Here is a 20,210-nt window from a genome sequence, read left to right on the forward strand (position 1 = left end):
CGAGAATTTGCCAGACTCCAATATGGCTGTCATCAGAAAATCTAAAAATACATTTCTTAAAAATTTCATTTAAAAATTCATTAAAAATTAAAAATTAAGTAAAAATTAAAAATGTAAAAAGACATTCAAATTCCATTTAAAAATTCATTAAAATTGGCCGGCGCCGCGGCACACTAGGCTGATCCTCCGCCTTTCAGCACCAGCACACCGGGTTCTAGTCCCAGTCGGGGCACCGGATTCTGTCCCAGTTGCCCCTCTTCCAGTCCATCTCTCTGCTGTGGCCCAGGAGTGCAGTGGAGGATGGCCCAAGTGCTTGGGCCCTGCACCCCATGGGAGACCAGGAGAAGTACCTGGCGCCTGCCATCGGATCAGCGTGGTGCACTGGCCGCAGCGCGCTGGCGGCAGCAGCCATTGGAGGGTGAACCAATGGCAAAGGAAGACCTTTCTCTCTGTCTCACTCTCTCGCTGCCCACTCTGCCTGTCAAAAAATAAAAAAAAAAATTCATTAAAATTCTTTTAAAATTAATTTAAAAATAATTAAATAATTAGTGTGCATGAGTGGGATTGCCTAGCAACTTGCTTAAGCCAGAGGCCCTGAACGCACCTTTGAGGGATTGCCTAGCAACTGGGTTAAGCCCCGCAGCCCCGGGCAAGCCTGCACGGGGTTGCGTAGCAACGAGAGAAAGCCAGAGGCGTGGAGGATGCCTTCATGGAGTTGCCTAGCCATGTTCCCACAGTCTCTGCATTTTCCACGGTTCTGGCCCAGGGGCCTTGGGGGTCCCCAGCTTTGGGGGGAGGGTTCCAGCTGGACTGGAAATGGAGCTCCTGGGGGCCCTGGGCACCTGCTGGGGACCTGGATGAAGCCCTGGGGACCCAGATGGAGGCCCGGTGCACTTGCTAGAGACCTGGATGCAACCCCTGGAGACCCAATGGAGCCCTGGAGACCTGTATGGAGCCCTAAAGACCTGGAAGGAGCTCCTGGGAGCCCCCGGCACCTGCTAGAGACCCAGATGGAGCCTCTAGAGACCCAGATGGAGCCCCTAGAGATATGGGTAGAGCCTTGGGGACCCAGATGGAGCCTTAGAGACCTGGATGAATCCCTGGAGACCCAGATGGAGCTCCTGCAGACTCGGATGGAGCCTTAAAGACCTGGATGGAGCTCCTGGGAGCCCCAGGCACTTGCTAGAGACCCAGATGGAGCCCTAGAGACCTGGATGGAGCTCCTTGGGGCCCAATGCACCTGTTAGAGATCTGGGTGGAGCCCCTAGAGACCCAGATCGAGCCCCTAGAGATATGGGTAGAGCCTTGGGGACCCAAATGGAGCCTTAGAGACCTGGATGGATCCCTGGAGACCCAGATGGAGCCCCTAGAGACTCAGATGGAGCCCCTGTGCACTTGTTAGAGACCCAGATGCAGCCCCTGGAGACCCAGATGGAGCCCTAAAGACCCAGATGGGGCTCCTGGGAGCCCCAGGCACCTGCTAGAGACTCAGATGGAGCCTCTAGAGATATGGATGGAGCCATGGGGACCCGGATGGAGCCCTGTGCACCTGTTAGAGAACTGGTTGTAGCCCCCGAGACCCAGATGGAGCCCTAGAGACCTGGATGGAGCTCCTGGTGGGCCCATGCACCTGCTAGAGACCTGGATGGAGCCTTAGAGATCTGGATGGAGCCCCTGGAGATATGGATGGAGCCATGGGGACTTGGATAGAGCTCTGGAGACCCGGATGAAGCCCTAGAGACCCGTATGGAGCCCCTGGGGACCCATATGGAGCCTTTGAGACCCAGATGGAGACCTGTATGGAGCTTTAGAGACACCAATGCAGCCCCTGGTGCAGGCTTGGGGCCTGGAAATGGGCAGGGCTATGGTGATTGATAGTCCTGATCCCCAACCCCATGTTCCCACAAGGTGTGGGTGGTGGGGAAGATGGCGCTGGAGTAGGGGACCTAGGGGTTTCTGGGAGCCAGAAGTGAGGGCGTGGTTTCTCCCAGGGGATTCTGAGCCAGACATGGGGGCCCCAAGGGCCTCTGGGAGCCAGATGTGGGAGCATTCCAGAGAGACCACAGAATCCACAGTCGTGTGCAATCAGTTTATGACATCAATGAGAAAGAGAAACTGAGAGCGAGCTGGGGACAGAGGCTTATGGGACATTCCAGAACATTCTGGAACATTCTGAAAACATCCCAGAACATTCCAGAAGCTTCCAGCAGAGATTGCAAGTGAGGGGCAGGGAGACGTTGGCTTTTTACCTGTTGGGGAGGAGAAAAAAAATGTGGAGCATTCTGGAAATGTCGCAGAATGCTCTGGAATGTTCCAGAATATTCCTGTTGCCTGAACATCTAGAACATTCTGGGATATTTCGGAAACACTCTAGAATGTTCCCCTGGGAAGGTGTGAGGACTGGCTGGCACCACACTGCTCACCTGGGCGTCAGCATCATCACTGGGGACAGGTGTCTGTCAGGGAGGAGAAATTGGCTGAGTCAGCATGGGATGGCCTGGTGGCTCCATGGAACGTTCTAGAGTTTTCTAGATTTTTCTGGAACCCCCTGGAATGTTCCACCCAGGCCACACCCACCAGTTCATTCCCCTCCACCCAGACCACACCTGATTCTCATCCATGTCAGCCATGCCCCCAGCTCACAGCCATGCCTCCACCCTGGCCACACCCCTGGCTCACTCGTGACAGCCATGCCCATCCTGGCCATGAACCCTCCACACTGGCCACACCCCCAGCTCACCCATGCTGGCCACACACTCCATGTTCTCCCGGGGATCCCGTTCTCCTTCATTAACACCAAGAACTGTGCCAGGTGCTTATCGCCTCAGCTCCTGGTCCTGGGCTGTGGGTGGCGCCAGCTGTATACACTTGCCCTGTCTAGTGGGCGCTGACTGTATACAGCCAGCCAGACGCACCTCAGGCAGCATGGGCTCCGTGCTGTGTACACCGAGGGTGCCTCTGTCTAGAGGGTGCCCACTAACTACCACTGGGTCTGCACCAACTGTATACAGTCACAGTCAGGATGGCTCCTTCTAGTGTGTGCTGACTGTATACAGTCAACCAAAATCACCCAGGATAGGATGGGGCTGGGATGGTTCTGTTCAGTAAGCACTGACTGTATACATTCAGCAAAACCTGCCCCAGATATCTAGTAGGTGCTGACTGTATGTGCTTGCCCCATCTAGTGGGTGCTGACTGTATACAGTCAGCCAAGCCCACCCCGGACAGGATGGGATCTACTTAGTATGCACTGACTGTATACAGCTGGCCGAGCCCCCCTCTAGGGTGTGCTGGGGTTGAGGATCTTGTATTTAGTAGGTGCTGCCTGAACACAGCCAGGGTCAGGCTCTCTCTCTAGTGTGTGCCACCAGTATACAGCTGGCCAAGCCCCTCTAGGATGCACCAGGGTCAAAGTTATTCTGCATAGTAGGCACTGATTGTATACGGTCACGGTCAGAATGTATCTCTCTCTAGTGGGTGCTAACTGTATACAGCAGGGTCAGGCTTTCAGGTTGCAATGTGTGTCCCTAGTAGGAGCTGACTGTATACACTCAGGATCCATGTATACAGTCAGGGTCAAGCTCTGGACTGGTTGCATACACTCAGGGTCTGTGTATACAGTCAGGGTCAGACTCTCTTTCTAGCAGGTGCTGGCTGTATCCACATGTGTGTGCAGGGGGCTCACCAGCAGTAAGGGTGACGCAGGTGGCAGTGCCATCGGTGCCCACATTCTGATTGAGAAAGAAGATGTGGCCATTCTCCTGCACCAGGAACTTGAAGTAGTTCTGGCCTTCAACTTCAGGGGGAGAGGTGGGCATTCAGGGTGTGCCAGGGCATGCTGGAACATGGTGGAATGTTTCAGGGCATTGTGGAGCATGCTGGGACATCCTGGGGCATGCTGGGACGTTCCAGAGGCATTTTCTAGAACATTCTGGAACATTCTAGAACATTATGGAATTTTTCTGGAACACTCTGGATGCTTCCCTAGGGCCTGCTAGAGTCTACTGGGACTGTCTGTAACATTCCAGAATGTTCTGTAATATTCTGGGGGAGAGATTCTAGAACATTCCAGAACATCCTAGAATTGTTAGAAACAAAATTGGAAAGATTCTGGAACATTCTAGAACATTGTGGAATTGTCTGGATGTGTTCTAGAACATCCTGGAATATTCTGGAACATTCCAGTTGCTCCCGTAGGGCCTGCTAGAGAGTCTATTGCAATCATCTGGAACATTCTGGAACATTCTAGGACATTATGGAACATTGCACAAATGATGCGAGTAATTGATACCTGGGCACAGGCCACGCCCACCACAAGGGCAAGAATGAGAGCCTTCATCATCATCGTCTTTTCGTCGTCTGGAACCGGCTGCTACCAGGCATCTCTTTATAGCCAGGGCTTGGGAGAAGTGGGCAGGGCTGAGGTTGTGCAAACATCCAGGTGGCACTGGGATAGGATGAGGTCCCGGGGCATTCCAGAATGTTCCAGGAGCTTCCATGAGCTTCCATTATGGATTCTCTGGGGCTAGGGATTTTCCAGAATTTTCTAGAATGTTTCAAGGACACTAGGCGAGTGTTTCTCAGGTCTTAGAATATTCTAGAATTTTATGGAGTTTTTTTTTAGAACTTTCTAGAATGTTCTTAAACTTTTTCTAGAATACCTGCTGAGTGTCTTCGGGGGTCATAGAATTTACTAAAACGTTCTAGAATACACTCAGAATTTTCAAGAATGCTCTCAGAAATTTTTCCAGAATGTTTCCAGAATGTTCTTGGAATTTTTCCTGAACACCAGGTAGGCATCATTGGGGTTTTAGAAATGTTCTAGAAACAATGGTGAATATTCTCAGAATTTTCTAGAATGTTCCCAGAACATGCAGTGAAAGTCTTTGGGGGTCCTGGAATTTTTTAGAATGTTCTCAGTATTTCTAGATTTTTGTAGAATGTCCTAGAACATTCCAGATTGCCCAGTGACCATCTTGGGGGGCCGAGAACCTCTTCTGATGGGCTGGAAATTACTACGGCCCCCAGAGATCAGCACAGGATGTCCTGGAGTGGCCACACCCCCTTGACTCCCCTCCCATGTGTGCAGGTGCTTAGGCTATGTGCGCTGTGTAAATGTCAGCCGGGCTGGGCACAGCACCAGGACACCCGCTGCACCTGGCTGGGGAATTTCCACTCAGACCTGCATCCCAGAATCCCCCTAGGATAACTAGGTGGCATTTTGGAACATTCTGGAACATCCTACAAAATCTCTAGGACATTCTGGGAAAATTCTAGAATATTCTAGAATGTTCCAGAAGATTCCAGAATCTGGATTTTTTTTTTCCAACTTTTTCCCTGGCAGGTGTCCAGGCATGGTCTTGTGAGCTCCGGGGAGGTCATTCTGGGTCTCTGTCTCTCAGTGAAAAAACTGGCTTGGAGCAGTTTTGCAGCATGAAATCCTTTAATCCCATTTCCTACTCCAATGACCCCAGGGTTCTGGCTGGCTTCAGCCAAAACAAACTGCCCAGGGGAAGCACAGGAGTTTGTGGGGGGCCCCCTGAGAACAGGCAGTGCCGAATCTGGAAGATGCTATGGTGTTCTGGCTTGTACTCTCTTGTACAAAAGTGGTTAAAAGACATCCTCATACTTAAGAATGAGGTATGCCTCCTAAGTAGTGGTTTACCCTGCTGCACCACAATGCTCATCCTTGGCATTTTATCTGATGTTTCCCTGGCATTTGGACTTGTTTACCTAAGTTCATTTGTTGGAGCCAGTGTTGTGATGCATTAGGATAATCTGTTGCCACTGATGCTGGCATCCCATATGGCCACTGTTTGTGTCTCAGCTGCTGTACTTCCCATCCAGCTCTCTGGCAATGCATCTGAGAAAGCAGCAGACAACCCAAGTTCTTGAGTCCCTGCCACCCATGAGGGAGACTTGGGTGGAGTTCCAGATCCTGGCTTTGATCTGACCCAGTCCCAGACATTGTGTCCATTTGGTGGGTTGACCTGCAGATGGAAGATCTCTCTCTCCCCCTCCCTGTCTCTCCTTCTTTATAACTCCATCTTCCAGATAAATAAATCCTTTTCACATATTTATTTTTCAACATTTTTTCTCCTTACTTGCTAGTATAGCATTCTCCCTTGGTGCTGCTGCTCTCTGTGGACTTGTCCTCCTCAGCCTCTGACTAGAGCACAGCCACCTCTCCAATGCTGACATCCTCTGACACATGTTTCACTCTTCTGTTCTCTCTAAACTGCAGACTCTTGATCTACCCAACTAACTCTCATGCATAGACACACACACCTGAGGACTCCAGAGTCTTGGATTTCAGGTTGTAATTAACTTTCCTTTTCAGAGGACTGGTGAAAAAACAAGTCTGGAAGCCAGGGTGCAGCCTTATGGTTCAGATGTCTGTGTCCCACATTGGAGTTTTTGGGTTTGATTCCCGGTTCCAGCCCCTGACTCCAACTTTCAGATAATGTAGACCCTGGTAGCTAGCAAGTGATGGTTCAGATGATTAGGTTCCCTGCTCCTGGGCCAGCCCTGACCGCTGTGGACATTTCAGCAGTTAACTAGAGGGTGAATACCACTTCTCTGTCTACTTGTTCATTTCTTTGCATCTCAAAGTAAAAAACAAAACAAGTATGTTTGCATCATCCATTAAAATAACTTCCTCAATGGAAAAAGTAGTGTCATTGTTATTTTTGGGGAAAAATAATGCTTCTTGGTTGTAAATGATATTTGAATAATGCATAAGTGTACATCAAACTTCCATTGTGGACAAGGAAGAGAAAGATGGAAGCAATAATTTTTGCTTCTGGCTTTGGTACTTGTCATGTAACCTTGAAAAATTCATTTAAACTCATGGGACCTGAGCATCCTTAAAATTACAGGCTCGTCTAGTTGAGGCAGGTGGTGTAAGGGGAGGTGGCAGGAAGCTGAGAGCTTTCCTTGTTTCTGTGCCAACAGAGCTAAGTGACATTAGCAAGTCATTTGACCCCTCTGGATCTTCCTCCCTTGTGAGATAAGATTGTCTTTGTAGTTAAAGGATTTATTCTACACAGTCCTATCTTATGGTAAGGTTCACATGACTGTGAAGTGTTTTATAAACTGGCAGTGTAATAATCAAGTTGGCACTGAAGATGAAATGTTAAACAGCATAGAACTTCTAAGGCTTGTAGTTCTATTAGGAGCTACACAGAAACATTCAAGTTCATGGGCATTTTTAAATTTAAAAACAGAAACATTGAATCACTGTTCAGAATCAGTATAGTTGCTAACATTCTTATTTATAATCACTGAGATTGGTAGTGTAATTACTGATAGCATACTCCTAGTGTTGTATATTTTAGTTTATACAATACTTAGACTATATAAAATATAGGTAGCATGGGAAGTGCGATACACAGCAGTCTCGTAGAATAGCAGATGTCCTAAACAGCACTCTGGCCTCAGAATCAGCCCTTAAGGCACTCAGATCTGGCTGAAGAGCCCATGAGAGTATTTTAGGTATGGAAAGCTGTGGGGAGCAACTCGGACTATACTGTTACTGGAATTAAGACTTATTCTATGCATCTGCTCTCCCACAATGTGGCGCTCGGAGAGGAGCGTACAGCTTCTACCCAGCTGCCCCTTACCAACTTGATAAGCTGCAAGAGCCGCTCCTGATTGGAGGAGAGCGGCGGGCTCAGCATGTGAGTAGCAGAGCACGGATTGGTGGAGAGGACTATATAGGAGGAGAGAGATGGCATGGTGGTGTGGGTTGGTTGGAGAGTGCGTTGGAGAGTTCGCGGGGAAGTTCGTTACTTCATTCTTTCTCACTTCTCTCTACTCATTCTTGCTTTGGGAGTTTGCTGTTTACTTATTCTTACTTTACTATAGAAAGGACTTGTTAAAAAAGGGAACAACAAGCGTCCGGTCCGGTGTGGCTCCTCCGCATGCGGAGGAGCAGCAAATGGTGCCGTGACTCAGATAGGAAACCTAGGAGGGAAAAAACGGGAAGAAGTGGGAAATTACCGGAGAGAGAGACTAGCAAAGAGCCTAGGGGAAGGCCAGACGGAAAGAGTGCCGGTGAAAAGCTAGTTAGAACCCAGGAAAAAAGCCGTGGGGGAAGAAAATTAGAAGCTAGGAAAGAGGTATTAACTGGGAACGTCTGGGAGACTCAGTCTTCCATTACGCCCACCGCTCCAACATGTCACAGACGGTACAGACAATGGAGTTCTTTGGCTACTCTTTGCCCACTGGCTACCTCTTCCTCCTGCTAGGCACCATTCTCTATTTCTCCCTAAAGATCATCCATTGTGGGCTGAATGTGGTTTCTCTCTCTTCCTACTCCCCACCTCCTCGCAGCTTTTCTTCTAAGCGAGGGAAACGAGGGGGGAGGAAAATTCATGCTTTCGTAAGAGCAGTCGTGGAGATGTCCCCCTGGTTTCTACAGCAGTGGAGGCAGGTGGGATGGAAATTACGCGAGGCTGGGGAATCGATAGAAGTGCTGAAGCTGTGGCAACTCGTTGATCAGGTGCTTCAGGACCCCACGGAAGGGATCGAGTTGTTGCTTAATGAGGGGAGTGAATTGCAGGAAGAATTATGGCAGGGCAGCCAGGAGAGCAGCTATTGTAATGAACAGGTGAGAAGAAAATCAAAGAAGGATTTAGAGAGCCAGGAAGCTTACGTGGGGGAGAAGGAAGCTGAAGAGGGAACCTCGCCCCCGAGAGAGATGCCAAGAATATATCCTGGCCCTACAAGGCTGGCAAATTCAACCATAAAGGATGAATCACCACCCCGGTATCGCCCATTAGTACTACCAAAGTTTCCTCCTGTAAAGAAAAGCCCCTTTTTTCCACATGAGATTGAAGAAGAGTGGGAGGAGGAAAAAGGAGTGATGGAGGGAGTAGGTATGCAGGAGGAGATAGAAAGGCCGAGAACCGAAAGCAAGCAAAGGGGAGCTGTTTATAGAAAACCTGCTTGGGAGCAGTACCAGGAACCAGGCCAGGTGTTTCCTGTAATTCAGGATCAACAGGAAAACAGGGGTTGGACACCTCTTGACCATAAATTACTTAAAGAGTTGCAACAATCAGTACAATTGTATGGGCCCCATGCAAGTTACACTCAGGCAATCCTTGATAACATTGGGCAGCAAGGCCTAATACCCGAGGATTGGAGAAACTTAGTAAAGGCGGTGTTGGGTGGGGGTGACTTCCTCTTATGGTTAGCTGCTTATAAAGAATTCGCGCGAGAATATTCAAAGCAGAACTATCAAGCAGGGAATCAAGCATGGGATGAGGAAATGTTAAATGGAGAAGGGCGATTTGCCAATCCTGATGAGCAGGCCCGATTACCAACAGCTGTCCTCTTACAAGTGAGAGAGATAGCAAGAAGAGCCTGGAAGGTGATACCCAGAAAAGGAGAAATAAGACACAGCCTAACTAAGATAGTACAGGGCCCTACTGAACCTTACGCTGACTTCGTGAACAGATTAATGGAAGCAGCAGGAAACATTTTTGAAACTGTGGAAGAAGCAATGCCCTTAGTCAGAAGATTGGCGTATGAACAGGCCAATAAAACATGTCGTGAAGCTCTTAGACCATGGCAGCATAAAGACATCCCTACCTTTTTGAAAATCTGTAGGGATGTCATGGATGATGTAGCTTCTGGATCACATGCTGCAGTAGCTGTAACCCGACAATTTAGACAGAACATGAGGGGACGAATATGCTTTAGATGTGGTTGAGAAGGGCATCTAATGAGGGAATGTAGGGTGAAATTTCCAGCCCGAGATCGGCAGGGCATAGAGAACTCGAGAAGACCAGGCCTTTGCCCACGCTGTAGAAGAGGGAATCATTGGGTCAGTGAATGTTACTTTAAAATGAATAGCGCAGGCAATCCCCTGAGGATGCCAAATGAGCCGGGCCCCATAAGAAGATCAGGTGTATATGGACAGCAGCAAAAAAACGGAATGTGGGCCCCTGCACCCTGGGGCCAAAACAATTGGTGGGTGCCACGGTCCCAACAATACAAAAACCAAATATTTACTGTGCAGAGTTACGAGCCACCGAATATTCGGTACTAACACCTCAAATGGGGCCACAAGCCATAGAGGCGAGGGCAGAAACAATTTCAGCGGAGCATAAGGGACTTGGAATAATCATAGGAAAAGAAACAAATGCTTTAAGAGGCCTAATGGTCATTACCGGAGTCATTCAATTACCTTTTGATAAGTTAAAAGTGCTAATACAATCTACAAAGGGTATTATTCAAATCAAGCCAGAAGAACCTGTGGCTCAAATGCTGATCATGATTGGAGCGCAGGATGTTCATGGACCCCAAGGGGAGAAATTTACAGCCTTGTCCCTATCTTTAGCAGATCGACCTCTGTGGACCTTAACCATTAGAGGAAAGTCGATTCAGGGCCTGCTAGATACAGGTGCAGATGTAAGTATAATTTCAGAAAATGATTGGCCGAAGTCATGGCCCCTTCAGCCAGGAGATAATACTTTAGTAGGCCTAGGTGCGGCCATGACACCATCAAGAAGTGCTCAGGTGCTTCATTGGCAGGATCAAGAAGGGAACAAGGGAAATGTGCAACCTTATGTTAGTGCACTCCCCATCACATTATGGGGAAGAGACATTTTAGAACAATTGGGACTGACATTAACAAATGAGGACCAATTGGAGAGTTCTACAGGACGGCGTATTATGTATAAAAAGGGATATCAGGAGAGAGGATTAGGCTCCAGAGAAGGCAGAAGGGACCTAGCCCAGCCCAAAGGCGATTTTAAAAGACAGGACACGGGTTTTTCGTGGGGGCCACTGAGATGCAGCCGCTACCATTGTCATGGCTGGACAACAAGCCAAAGTGGATACCACAGTGGCCCCTTACCCAGGAAAAGTTGGCTGCGGTAAATGATATAGTGTTACAACAATTAGAGGCAGGCCATTTGCAACCATCAACCTCCCCATGGAATACGCCAGTATTCGTGATAAAGAAAAAATCGGGGAAATACCAGTTGTTGCATGATTTACGGGCTGTTAATCAGCAGATGCAACCCATGGGGGCATTACAACCTGGACTCCCGGTTCCTACTATGATCCCAAAGCATTGGCCATTAATAGTACTCGATCTGAAGGACTGCTTTTTTAGCATACCTCTACATGAACAAGACATTCAGAGGTTTGCTTTCACCGTACCTTCCATTAATCATCAAGGTCCCGACAAAAGATATGAATGGAAGGTGCTTCCCCAAGGAATGACTAACAGTCCTGCCATATGCCAGCTATATGTTGACCAGGCAGTAGAGCCGGTTCGACAACAGTGCCCAAAAGTACAAATTTTACACTACATGGATGACTTGTTAATAACGGCTGAAAGTGAAAGTCACCTTATGGAAGCATATAAGCTGCTGCTATTATATTTGGAAAAAGTTGGGTTACAAGTAGCGCCAGAGAAGATACAAAAAGGGGAAGTAGTACAGTACTTAGGGCTTAAAGTAACTTCTGAAAAGGTGACCCCATTAGAATTTGAAATTGCAATAGATGGGTTGCAGACCCTTAATGACTTCCAAAAATTATGTGGCAATTTAAATTGGTTGAGGCCCTATTGTAAATTAACCACCGAAGATATGATGCCATTATTCAATATTTTAGAAGGAGATGCCCAGCTTGATTCCCCTCGTAGATTGACAAAAGAAGCCCGCTTGGCGTTACAGAAAATCGAAAAACAAATTAAAGCAATGCAGATGGAAAGATGTGATCCACAACAAGCCCTAGAAATATTAATTTTTATGGAACAGCTGTATCCCTTTGCAGTCATTTGGCAAGGAGAACCCTTGTTGTTTGTATACCCACATTCACATGCACCGCGTGTACTATACACCCAAGGCATAGCAGTGGCTGATTTGATATTAACAGCAATAAAAAAGGTGACAGAAATGGCGGGGAAGACTCCAAAGCGATGTGTAGTTCCCTTTGCTCAAGAGGCAGTAGAAGCCTTTACAAGGGAATGCTGGCAATGGGCATACATAGTTCTCATTCTACAAATAGAGATTGACAATCACTACCCTCGCCATCCATTTGTTAACTTCTGCACACAGGTTTCAATAAAACGGGTGCAGAAGGTGCGAAGGGATCCAATTCAAGGGGCAGTTACCATATTTATGGATGGAGCTAAAGGCGGAACAGGAACAGCTATATTTAACAATCAACGATATTTTGTCTTAACAGCATCCCCTTCTCCACAACATGCAGAATTAGCTATTATCGCAACAGTATTACGCAGAGAGAGCGCACCCATGAATATTCTGTCTGATAGTGCATATGTGGTGAATGCAGTTCAGATGCTTGCTACACAGTGCCTTATTCTTAAATCCTCCTCAGTCTATTCTTATTTAAGTGAAATTCAGGGGTTATTAAATCAAAGAGAGCATGCTATTTACATAGGCCACATAAGAGCTCATTCTAATTTACCTGGCCCACTTACTCGAGGAAACATGATGGCAGATCATTATTCAAGATTCTTGCTTGCATGCACCGCTTTGGAACAAGCTAAAGAATATCACTCTAAATGGCATGTTAACACCCACACTTTAAGTTTTAAATTTAATATTCCCTGCAAGCAAGCAGAAGATATTATTAGATCCTGTGAAAAGTGCGTTGTTACCATAGTTCCAAAGATTCCTGCGGGAGCCAATCCCCGTGGCCTTAAACCAGGACATATCTGGCAGATGGACGTTACACATATCCCCTCTTTTGGGCGACAAAGCTGTGTTCACGTCACTGTAGATACATATTCAGGTGTAGTTATGGCCACAGCCATGAATAAAGAAGGAGTACAACAAGTAATCCAACACTGCTTGCAGGCTTTTGCAGCCTGGGGAGTTCCTCATGTGATCAAAATGGATAATGGCCCAGCGTATACATCAACTCGTTTTGCTGCATTTTTGAAAGAATTCGGAATCTCCCATATTACCAGTATTCCATACAATCCACAAGGGCAAGCTGTGGTAGAACGCACTCACTTATATTTAAAAAATTTAATAATTAAACAAAAAGGGGGAATAGGGGAAATGGCCACATCCAACAAGGATGCCTTGGCCCTAGCTCTTTATACAATTAATTTTTTGAACAAGAAAAAGAACGGTAAAACACCTGCAGAAATGCATGCTCAATCAGCTGATAAGGAATCAATACAGTGGATAATGTGGAAGGATTTACAGGACAACCAATGGAAAGGCCCGTTCCCCTTACTCAGAAGAATACGAGGCGCCGTTTGTTTTTTTCCACAGGGTGCGGCACAACCAATATGGACCCCTGAGAGAAGAATTCGGTTGGTAAACCTACCAGCAGAAGAGCTAGAAGAAAAAAACTCTATTTGAGGAAGAAAAACAATGAATAACCAATCCCTGGGATCTTGAATATGGGACATTTTTCAAGGAACTCTGAAGTAGCATGACAAACAAGACAGTCAATAGCATGAAGATCACGCTGAACTTTACACAGGCGCGTATCAACGCCAAAAAATTAAAAAGAAAGGGGGATCTGTGGGGAGCAACTCGGACTATACTGTTACTGGAATTAAGACTTATTCTATGCATCTGCTCTCCCACAATGTGGTGCTGGGAGAGGAGCGTACAGCTTCTACCCAGCTGCCCCTTACCAACTTGATAAGCTGCAAGAGCCGCTCCTGATTGGAGGAGAGCGGCACGCTCGGCGTGTGGGTAGCAGAGCACGGATTGGTGGAGAGGACTATATAGGAGGAGAGAGATGGCATGGTGGTGTGGGTTGGTTGGAGAGTGCATTGGAGAGTTCGCGGGGAAGTTCGTTACTTCATTCTTTCTCACTTCTCTATACTCATTCTTGCTTTGGGAGTTTGCTGTTTACTTATTCTTACTTTACTATAGAAAGGACTTGTAAAAAAAGGGAACAACAAGCGTCCGGTCCGGTGTGGCTCCTCCGCGTGCGGAGGAGCAGCAGAAAGCCACTCTGGCAAAAAAGAAAAAAAAAAGGACCTAAATAAAAGATCTCTGTGAGTGAGATCCCAGTAGAAAGAACAGGCCATCAAAGAAGGAGGTACCTTTCTCTGAAGGGAGGAGAGAACTTCCACTTTGACTATGACCTTGTCTAAGTAAGATCGAACTCAGTGAACTCAAGAGGCTTCCATAGCCTTGGCAACTCATGACTAGAGCCCAGGGAGATTTCGGATGCCATAAACAAGAGTGTCAGATTGTTAAGTCAACAACAGGAATAACTGTGTGCTTACTCCTTATGTGGGATCTCTGTCCTTAATGTGTTGTCCAATGTGAAGTAATGCTATAACTAGTACTCAAACAGTATTTTACACTTTATGTTCTGTGTTCTGCAAACTGATGAAATCTTAACTGAATATAAACTAAATCGATCTTCTGTGTATAAAGATAATTGAAAATTAATCTTGATATGAATGGAATGGGAGAGGGAGTGGGAGATGGGAGGGGTGCTGTTGGGAGGGAAGTTATGGGGGGGAAGCCTTTGTAATCCATAAACTGTACTTTGGAAAATTATATTTACTAAATAAAAGTTTAAAAAATTTAAAAATAAAAAAATAAATAAAAATATAGGTAGCAATATTTAATGCTTCTCTTACTGTTCCTGGATTGGATTATAGTATATGTTAATAAACCCTTTTTAAAGATTTATTTATTAATTTGAAAGACAGAATTATAGAGAGAGACACAGAAATAGACAGAGATGTTCTGTCTGCTGTTTTACTCCCCACGTGGCTGCAAGCAGCTGGAGCTGGGCTAATCCAAAGCCAGGTGCTTCTTCCAGTTCTCCCACATGGATTCAGGGGCCCAAGTATTTGGGCCATCTCCTGCTGCTTTCCCAGGCACATTAGCAGGGAGCTAGATTAGAAGCAGAGCAGCTGGGATATGAACCAGTGCCCATAGGGGATGCCAGCACTGCAGGTGGTGGCTTCACCTTATATGCCACAGCACCAGCTACAGCCTATTCATTTTAAATTAATAACTAAAGATTATCTGCTGTTCAGCCTCCAGGCTTTGGCTTGGCCCAGCCTCTGCTGTTGTGGACATTTGGGGAGTGAACCAGAGGTTGAAAGATCTCTTTTCTTATGTCTCTCCCTCTCTAACCTTGCCTTTCAAATAAATAAATGAGTCTTTGAAATAAAAATACATACACACACACAAACACACACAGTACCAACACAGTGGGTAAAGCCATGGCCTGCTGTGCCAGCATCCCATATGGGTGCTGATTCAAGTCCCAGCTGCTCCACCTACAATCTAGCTCCCTGCTAATGTGCCTGGGAAAGCATCAGAAGGTGGCCCAAGTGCTTGAACTACTGCATTCATGTGGGAGGCCTGGCAGAAGCGCCTGGCTTTAGATTGGCTCAGCTGAGGCCAATTTGGGAAGTGAACCAGCAGATGGAAGATCTGTCTCTACCCCTTCTCTATAACTCTGCCTTTCAAATAAATAATAGATTTTAAAAATGGGGGAAAAGGGCAGTTTTCTTGCCTTCCCTTTACCTAGAGTGACATAATCAAAATCTGTTAGGCAAATGAATAAGGGAAATTCTGAGATCATGTATTGACCACAGAAGAGAATGGATTCCTTGTGCATTTTCTGGAAGCCCATGCTAGTTAGAACCAAGGGAAGCATAACAAAAAAGGGGAGGCCTATATCCCTCTTATTTGTCTTCTTTGTTCATTGGAGCAGTGGAGAGTTGAGTAATGTAATATTGGTGTTTGTCTCCATACAGTTCACTTCTATTTAGCTGGTTCTTTTTTATTTTTGCATTTCTTTTTTATTTATTTTAAGAGATTTATTTGAAAGGCATAGAGACAGGGGTCTTCCATCTGCTGGTTTGATCCCCCAATGTTTGGGTGAGGCCGAAGGCCGATGAGCCCCCTTCCAGTTCTCCCATGTGGTGTGGGGTCCAAGCACCTGTCCATCACCACTGCACCTGTTGGCTGGAGTGGGACAGGAATTTGGGCGGCAGGGATTTGAATCAGCAACTGTGATGCAGGCCTTGCAGTTCTGGTTGCACCCCCAAACCATGGTGCCAGCCTTGATAAACTTTTCTTTAAAGTGGAATTAGGGGTAAAAACGATCTGAGGTGCATGTGCGGTTCCATTGTGAGAGGGTCTGAGGCCCCACGGGTGACCAGGGGCCAATAGGAACACCTGCAGCCTTGGCCCGCAGGTCCCAGGCATCTCCCCTCTCCTTCTGCCCCACCCACAGCAGCCCGGCCCAGGCTCCAGTGGTGCCTCAGGTATTTCCACCCCAAACTGGTCAATTCAGGTCACTTTGTGATCCCTGAACAGATTCAGTAATGCATGCTTCTTCTCTACTACAAAGATCTTATGTTGGTCATATTTCCAGTTACCAAAATCAAATCAACTCACACCTGGACTCTGAGTATTCAATGACATTAGTTATCAAAATAAATGTATTCAAATATTCAAAGACCACTTCAAAGCTTAACTGCCTTCAAGAGTTTTTGGCACTGGAACAGCCACTGTGGTTTTCTACACATGAGCACTCACTATTTTATATACCATTTAACAATTCAAACATCACTTCAGCTTCAGCAATACACAACAATAGAATGGATGATTCTACATAATAAACATGTTACATTAGTTTGGACTTAAAACCTAGAACTAAAACCATGTGGTAATATGGATGGATTTAAGGAAAGATGTAGAGCTAGGTAGCTAAGGCCACAGAATCCCAGACCTATTGATTTTAAGTGAGTCTGGAACAACAGCATTCCATTGCATTATCTTCCATCTCAGAGTCCTGCTTTTCCAGTGAGACCCACCCCACTCAGACCATGTATTTCCTGCCTGTGTCTTCACGGTGGTGGAAGCTGTTCTGATACAGGCATCTCCTGGATAGTCACCAGCTTCCTGATTTACTACCTGAACTGGAATCAACAGTTGTGAGGGATGTTTCCCAAACACCCAGGCTGAACTGAATGTTCGTCTCTGGCAGTCAAAAACTTCTGCCTTAGGAAACAGAACATGTCCTCTACTCTGGGGCTCCTTTTTCTTCTCATGGGGTTCTGTGGTGATCTGTGGTTTTCAACACAAATCCTGGTAGCATTCTGACTCAAAAGAAAGACCAGGGATAAGAGTTCTTTCTGGGGGCTGGTGTTGTGGCATAGCAAGTTACACTGCTGCCTGCAGCACTAACATCCCACATGGATGCCAGTTTGACTCCCAGCTGCTCTACTTCTTCCCTAGCTCCTTGCTGGGTAAAGCAGCAGAGAATGTCCCAAGCACTTGGTCCTCTGCCCCCACATGGGAGACCTGGAGGAAGCTGCTGGCTTCAGCCTGGCCCAGCCCTGGCCATTGTGGCCATTTAGGGAGTGAGTCAGCAGATGGACCTCTGTGTTTCCTCTCTTTTTCTCTCTGTAACTATGCCTTGCAAATAAATACAACTTCAAAAAGTTATTCTCCATCAAGTAATACACCCTTTTCCAGGCAGTTGTAAAGCTGGGAGTCATAGCTTCTTTTATATTTTGGATAATAAGAGTTCTGGTTTGAAAGCATGTTCATCTGAGACAAAGATCACTCATTATCCTTTGTTAGAGAAGGGGGCTCTGCTCTTTGAAAGTGAAAATTAGAAGCGGTAATGTGTGATGAGCTCCACCTGCCAGGTCTGGGGAGACTTATTTGAAAGACAGGATACCAGGAGAGGAAGCTTTACAGATTCCCTGGCCCTTGCTTTAGTCTTATGTCTTTACTTCTTTTGTTGCATCTTGATGTCAAGAGTGTACTCTTTATGCTGAAATGAGGAATTGTGTCTTACCTCTTTTGGGCCTTTTTCTAAGAAGAGTGTATATATTTTTCTTGCATATAAGGATGGCTTCTGGGGTGGGTGGATCTTTCTTGGAAGTTTTCACAAGCCAGCCAGTAGCCTATATTTTCTTCACAGAATTCAGTTTTTAGAAAAGCCTCCAATACAGCCAGACCATCTGTATGTAGGGAAGAGCAGGCAGAAAAATAAAAAGAAACATGAGGAATATGAGGAAGCTAATGATCAAATAATCCCTTGTACTTTTCTAGTACTAGGATTAGCTATTCTCGTTTTTACTCAATCCTGTAATCCTGCGGATTTAGCTCTTTAAAGACAAAGATGCCTGTAGGCAAAATACTTCATTGGTTCCATACTACTAAAACAGAAATACTTCAGTTTGTTTTAGTGCCAAAAATGTATTTACAGGAGAGGCATAAATCCTCAGGGAACTAAGTCTCTTGCAAATACTGCATGCAATGAAAAGCATCCTCAGCCTCAACCAAGAGCACTGCCATTGCAGAGCTGAAGGGTGATTTATCTTCCCCACCTGGTGTGAATATGCTGCAAAATAAGCGGAGATAAACAGACCTTCTAGGTTAAGTCAAATTCTCCCTGTTGAGCTGCTGATTTGAGGACACAGCCTTTCTGCACTCTTGTGATACTTGCAATGGATTCAATTCAAGCCTAATTCACAATTGCTGGCCAGCAGCTCCTGGAATGCTTCTGACCACAACAGTGCTTCCTTCGGGGAAGGTCTGCAAGAGCAGTTCTCTAATGAGTTGTGCTCAGAGCAGTTCCCCTCCCAGCTCAGCAGTGAGCTCTTCAGATTGCAAACACAGGAATCTCAACTTACTTGATGAAAGCTTGCTACCTGCTTTTCTTGCCAATTGTGGCCTTCCCAGGAATGGTGGAGTTTTGCCATAGGTAGCTCAACCCGGTCTTCAGTACTCTTATTCTTACAAAAAAAAAAAAAAAAAAAAAAAAAAGACAATTCAGTAAGTGGTCATCCTTGAATACACTACTGAGCCTGAAAGCATTTTTACCAAATAAAGTCGCCCAATAGCTATAAACCAAAAGCCAACAACAGGCTTACCCACCTAATATTACACTCAGCCCCGAAGTACTAAGCAGTTTCATCAGTTCCTCAGAATGTAACTATGCTGTGAGCACTAAAGATAGGACTGCCCAAATTTTAATTATCAATACACTGCACAGCTAATAAGGCAGATGCTGTCTCTGGCCCACAAAAGGAGACAGTTTCCCTGCAAGGTTAATCACAATTGGGAGACATTTTGCACCTGATGGAACCTGCAGCAGTACTGCCTTGAGCCTACTCCTCTCCTTCCCTTTCCACCTTTAGTCCTGGATGGGCCAGAGACCATGCACAGGAGGTGCCATTGGTCACCCGTGGCCCCCTGTCTACCTGCAATGCTCCTGGTAGGAAGATGCTGCAGAACAGTGATTTGTCCCATGATTGTCACTGTGTGAGATCAGCCCATCATGAGAAAATGACCATGGATTCAAATGAGATATCAACCGCAGAAGCACTTCCCCCAGCATCAGTGCAGGAGGGTGGATGATGGAAGGCACAGCATGGCCAGGACTCTAGGGATCCTGCAGGACTCTGCTGCCCTGGATGCCTATAGCAGGCAGCTGCATGAGGCCCAGTGTGCCAACAGCGCCCTCCTACGAAACCCTTCCCCCTGTCTGCCCATACAGACCACACAGATGCTGTGTCAGTGAGTAAATCAGCACCGCACACTTGGTTTTCCTGATGAGACTTGGCCTTCATTACTTCCCCAAGCGCAGCACGTGCTGCAAGCCTCAGCCAGCAGGGCCAGCGGGAGAGGTGGCAACTACCAGCTGCCCAACAATGACCACCGCCTTTATAGCCAGCCTACATGGGGCGGGTCTGGCAGCACTGGTCCTGCCCCAGGGCAGGAAGGATTGGCCCGAGGTTCCCCGCTGGGTGGAGCCTGAGCTGTCCTGCAGCAGATTCTGGAAGCAAGAGAGCTGCTGATGGCTGAGGCCCTGGCTCAGAGCACACTTAGTGAGACCCCATGCCCGGCAAGGGCGCTGGGGCCCTGGACTTTCCCAGGCTGCAGTCCTAGGGTGGAGGCTTACTCAGCCCTCCTTCCCCAGCCCTGCCCACAGGTGGAGCGGGGTTCCCATGGGGGCATCTTCCTTCATGGGAGCATGGGTGAACCCCAAATGCCGCGACTCCCAGTTCTGAGTGCTGGCCCGCAGCCTTCCGGGAGGGAGTAGGATACAGAGACTTTGTGGGGAGGTGACACTTGAGCTGGGCCTGTATTTTGGGTTTGCTCTGGATGCACAACCCAGCGCGCCTGGACCTGCTGGTCTGCTGCAGGCCTCCTGGAGGCTCTGGGAGCTGGGCGTCCTGGTGGCAAGGGCAGGAGGGTGGGAGGTCG

General features: G+C 47.0%; 1 long non-coding RNA gene across 1 annotated transcript; it reads right to left on the reverse strand.

The window, feature by feature from the left end:
• Window positions 1-17,799: 17,799 nt before the first annotated feature.
• On the reverse strand, window positions 17,800-18,734 carry LOC149119982 (uncharacterized). The gene is made up of 3 exons (XR_016227523.1): window positions 18,635-18,734; window positions 18,370-18,536; window positions 17,800-17,959 (listed from the first exon to the last, which is right to left on the reverse strand). It is a non-coding gene; the product is annotated as an uncharacterized LOC149119982 (long non-coding RNA).
• Window positions 18,735-20,210: the final 1,476 nt, after the last annotated feature.

The sequence above is a fragment of the Oryctolagus cuniculus genome, chromosome 21 (assembly GCF_051225735.1).
Source record: "Oryctolagus cuniculus isolate XC-2025 breed Fujian yellow rabbit chromosome 21, ASM5122573v1, whole genome shotgun sequence".
Taxonomy (NCBI): Eukaryota; Metazoa; Chordata; class Mammalia; order Lagomorpha; family Leporidae; genus Oryctolagus; species Oryctolagus cuniculus.